The 5,531-nt window shown below is 41.0% G+C and overlaps 1 pseudogene; it reads left to right on the top strand.

Moving 5' to 3' along the window:
• The first annotated feature begins 258 nt into the window (after positions 1 to 258).
• On the top strand, positions 259 to 376 carry LOC124803941 (annotated as a pseudogene).
• Positions 377 to 5,531: the final 5,155 nt, after the last annotated feature.

Raw genomic sequence — 5,531 nt, forward strand, 5'->3', positions numbered from 1 at the left:
GGTCTGACACACCGGTGTCAATGTGTTCTTTTTTCCATTTCCAGGATTGTATAATTTATAACGCTTTAGACAGTGTACCGTGTACTTCAAGACGGAAACAGGTCATGTGTCAGGTAATATAAGACCTGTTGTTACAAGCCGGGCTGTCACTAAAAAATTGCGTGCTCACTGGTCATGTAGCGAAATTCGTAAATTAAATAAAAGAACATTAGAATACTGCCTTTGAGACCAATACTTGTAAATTTTTATAATGTTCTAGGCAACGGCCTTGCCGCAGTGGATACACCGGTTCCCGTCAGATCACCCAAGTTAAGCGCTGTCGGGCGTCGCCGGCACTTGAATGGGTGACCATCTGGGCTGCCATGCGCTGTTGCCATTTTTCGGGGTGCACTCACCCTCGTGATGCCAATTTAGGAGCTAGTAGCGGGTCTGGTCAAAGAAAACCATCACAGCGACCGGTAGAGGGGTGTGCCGACAACACGCCCCTCCTATCCGCATCCTCAGTGAGGATGACACGGCGGTCGGATGGTCCCGATGGGCCACAGAGTGCTTTGCTTCATAATTTTCAGCTTCTATCCTCGCGTTTGATAGAGAGTACAAACAATAGCCACAATTTTTGTAAGTAACCTAAAAGGCAACGAAACTACTATAGATAGTTAGAGAACCAACTCGTGAAGCTAACGTTTTAGACCTCATAGCAACAAATAGACCGGAACTTTTCGACTCCGTGAATGTAGAAGAGGGTATCAGTGATCATAAGTCAGTGGTTGCATCAATGACTACAAGTGTAATAAGAAATGCCAAGAAAGGAAGGAAAATATATTTGCTTAACAAGAGTGATAGGGCACAAATCGCAGAATATCTGAGTGACCACCATCAAACGTTCATTTCTGAGGAAGAGGATGTGGAACAAAAATGGAAAAAATTCAGAAACATCGTCCAGTACGCCTTAGATAAGTTCGTTTCGACTAAGGTCCAAAGCGAGGGGAAAGATCCACCGTGGTATAACAATCATGTACGAAAGGTACTACGGAAACAATGAAAGCTTCATCATAGGTTTAAGAGTAGTCGAATCATAGCTGATAAGGAAAAGCTGAACGAAGCGAAAAAGAGCGTAAAGAGAGCAATGAGAGAAGCATTCAACGAATTCGAACATAAAACATTGGCAAACAATCTAAACAAGAACCCTAAAAAGTTTTGGTCATATGCAAAATCGGTAAGCGGATCTAAATCCCCTATTCAGTCACTCGTTGACCACGATGGCACCGAAACAGAGGACGACCGAAGAAAGGCAGAAATACTGAATTCAGTGTTCCGAAACTGTTTCACTGCGGAAAATCGTAACACGGTCCCTGACTTCAGCCGTCGCACGGACGCCAAAATGGAAAATATTGAAATAAACGATATCGGAATTGAAAAACAACTGCTATCACTTAGTAGCGGAAAAGCATCCGGACCAGACGAGATACCCTTAAGATTCTACAGTGATTATGCTAAAGAACTTGCCCCCTTTCTATCAGCAATTTATCGTAGATCGCTGGAAGAACGTAAAGTACCTAGCGACTGGAAGAAAGCGCAGGTCGTTCCCATTTTCAAGAAGGGTCATAAATCAGATGCGAATAATTATAGGCCTATTTCGCTTACGTCAATCTGTTGTAGAATAATGGAACATGTTTTGTGTTCTCGTATTATGACGTTCTTAGATAATACAAATCTCCTTCATCATAACCAACATGGATTCCGCAAACAGAGATCATGTGAAACTCAGCTCGCCCTATTTGCCCAAGAAATTCACAGTGCCGTAGACACTGGCGAGCAGATTGATGCCGTATTCCTGGACTTCAGGAAGGCATTTGATACGGTTCCGCACTTACGTTTAGTGAAAAAAATACGAGCTTACGGAATATCGGACCAGGTTTGTGATTGGATTCAGGATTTCCTAGAAGAAAGAACACAACATGTCATTCTTAACGGTTCAAAATCTGCAGATGTAGAGGTAATTTCGGGAGTACCGCAGGGAAGCGTGATAGGACCTTTATTGTTTACAATATACATAAATGACTTAGTTGACAACATCGGTAGCTCCGTGAGGCTATTTGCAGATGACACGGTTGTCTACAAGAAAGTAGCAACATCAGAAGACTCGTACGTACTCCAGGAGGACCTGCAGAGGATTAATGCATGGTGCGACAGCTGGCAGCTTTCCCTAAACGTAGATAAATGTAATATAATGCGCATACATAGGGGCAGAAATCCATTCCAGTACGATTATGCCATAGGTGGTAAATCATTGGAAGCGGTAACGACCGTAAAATACTTAGGAGTTACTATCCGGAGCGATCTGAAGTGGAATGATCACATAAAACAAATAGTGGGAAAAGCAGGCGCCAGGTTGAGATTCATAGGAAGAATTCTAAGAAAATGTGACTCATCGACGAAAGAAGTAGCTTACAAAACGCTTGTTCGTCCGATTCTTGAGTATTGCTCATCAGTATGGGACCCTTACCAGGTTGGATTAATAGAAGAGATAGACATGATCCAGCGAAAAGCAGCGCGATTCGTCATGGGGACATTTAGTCAGCGCGAGAGCGTTACGGAGATGCTGAACAAGCTCCAGTGGCGGACACTTCAAGAAAGGCGTTACGCAATACGGAGAGGTTTATTATCGAAATTACGAGAGAGCACATTCCGGGAAGAGATGGGCAACATATTACTACCGCCCACATATATCTCGCGTAATGATCACAACGAAAAGATCCGAGAAATTAGAGCAAATACGGAGACTTACAAGCAGTCGTTCTTCCCACGCACAATTCGTGAATGGAACAGGGAAGGGGGGATCAGATAGTGGTACAATAAGTACCCTCCGCCACACACCGTAAGGTGGCTCGCGGAGTATAGATGTAGATAGAAATACAAAATGGCACTTAATTCATCAAAACATTTAGTTTCAGAATCTGCATATCTGTAAAAATATTTACCTTTTGAGAGTTAAAATTTTATCAGAAAGTCTGGAGGACGGAATATTCGCAGTACACACTAATCTTGCCAAATTTATTGTGGTGAATTTTAATTAATGCAAACATGGAATATTTAAATGAGTCTTAATACGAAATTAGAAATACAAATTGATTTTCACAAACCTTGATGCTAGAATCATCTTTGGATTTTTCATTACAAAAATTACTTGCGGTACTCCCAGAATAAGGCAAATATTACAACGTAACCTTGTGTTCAAAGTTTTCAAAACAACCACTGAGTTTAAGTTCCTTTTACTTTCAAAAGCGGGTAAGATAAATTGAATTGTTGTAGCTATTGATCGTTACATAAATGTCGAGTTGTTATCTTAAAATCACCAAGATCTGTCTTGTATTTTAAATAAATTTGGTTGTTCATTGGTCACCTGCGTAAGAAGTTTGAAAATTTATATTTTTAATGACTCTGGACTAAATGCGCCACGTATAGGAGGAGAAACTGCATGTTACACAGGAAAGACACAATTACGTAGCGCTCACTTATGTCGTAGTGATGTGCAGTATTGACACTAATGGTGAAATGTTTATCAGCTTGACTCACAAGTGGAAGCTGATGATTGAATAACGGAGACAAATTAACTGAATTTACGGCGACTTATAGTGCTTCTGCAAACTGACCCCAGCACGCGCAGAATTGCACAGCCGAGATGAACCAGGAGAAGACAACTGCGCAGTTTCACCGCCCACGAGAACATCGAGAACTATGTCAAGTATGTTGAACTTGCTCAATTGTCTCGCAAAGTCGGGAGTAGAAGCACTGACCTCAAGCCAGGCGTGACAGCACATACTAATTCCAGTCGAAATTCCGAGTAAGCTTGCAATTTTAAAGAAGTACATCAGACTTCTTTATGGATCACCAACAGCCAAAAACTGAGGGGAGCTCGACAATCTGGTAAACATTCATACTGATAGCGATCATAACAATTCTCGGACGAAATACTGTTACGAAGTATTCAAAATCGTGTTTTAATATTCTGGGAAAGTTATGTATCCAGCCTCAGTTCTAGAATCTAAATTTCACAAGCAGTTCGATTTCTTAAAAAAAGAACGTACCCGTAAAGCCTAATTTCTCTTTTTGTTGCAAATTTTTTGCTAGTGGGAATACAAATGTTGGAAACGAGCGCTCATGTGCACACCAATTTTCGTACACTTTGGTGGGGGGGGGGGGGAGGAGGGCGCAGTGTGGTGCGTGTAAACACTTCTGGCTCAGAAATGTATTGTCGCTAACATTGCTGGCAACAGTGAACGGCAATGTTGTCGAACATGTGGCGAGAAATTCCGGCCAAGATTTCGGGGCACTATGGTCGGAGATGTGCAATTTCTATGGCCCGTATAAACGTTAGCAACGCGGGGGGGAAAGCAGTCTTTTCCGGTTTACGGAAACATCTCGGCGTTCCCTTAGCAGAACTGTCAGCGCGTCTGACTGCGGGCCCGGATATTGCTATTCATTAGACTGTAGATTTCATATTCATCATTTACGATTATGACTGTGCACGTCTAATAAATCATGTACAGTTTTTCTTTCTTACTGATTTGCATTTCCTTACCGTTTTCTGTTGTAGGGCCTATAGAAAATATCGATTAATTTACCTAGGTACTGCTTCCTTCCCACAGAAGTCTCATATCTGTCTGTGGTCTAAGATTGTCATTTACGAACAATCAGTACCAAAAATATTAGTGAATTATTGTAGACCACCGATGTTCTTTCGCGCTGGATAACTTTATAATTTTCCAAGTGGGCTTTACTTACCTAAATAGCTTATCGGTTCGCTGTGTTGAATGAAGTCGCATTCTATTTGGTATTTTTTTGTAAGTAGACATAATATTCTTACTAAGTGTATAACCCAAATATTTTTATGATAACCAATAATTTACATATCCTACATGTGGAGGATAGATCAGCAGTGTCTCCACACTACTTTCCATTATTCATCAACAAAGTTGATGGGGAATCTATGATTCGGTAACTGTGTGTTCTTAGCCAATATCGAGACGAGATAAATCATCATGCTTTTTTCACCCAACGAAGTAGATGAATATCAGTATCATTATTGTGTGGAACATTTTTTCCTTCATATTTCTATATACATCTATTGTAGAACAAAATTATCTCCTCTTTGACAACGACCATATATCCATCAAAGATCGTTCATGCGAAACTCAATTTGCATTTCTCTCAAATGACATCCTGAGAACCATGGATACACCCGATATAAGGCATATATAGTGCTTCCTAACTTTCGAAAAACATTTGAGTCAGTATCACACTAACGTTCAAGTACGATCATGTGGAGTATCACACTAAATTTTTCATTGTATTGAGGATTTCTGGATGGACACTCATTGAAGATATAGAAGTAACTTCAGGTGAGCCCCAGGGAAGAGTGCTGGGACAATTGGCCTCCGTGTTGTTTATTAATGACGTGAAGACAATGTTAATGGTAACCTCAGTCTTTTTGGAGACGATGCAGTGTGAAAACATCTGCTCAAATATTC

Source organism: Schistocerca piceifrons, chromosome 6, assembly GCF_021461385.2.
Source record: "Schistocerca piceifrons isolate TAMUIC-IGC-003096 chromosome 6, iqSchPice1.1, whole genome shotgun sequence".
In the NCBI taxonomy this organism is placed as follows: domain Eukaryota; kingdom Metazoa; phylum Arthropoda; class Insecta; order Orthoptera; family Acrididae; genus Schistocerca; species Schistocerca piceifrons.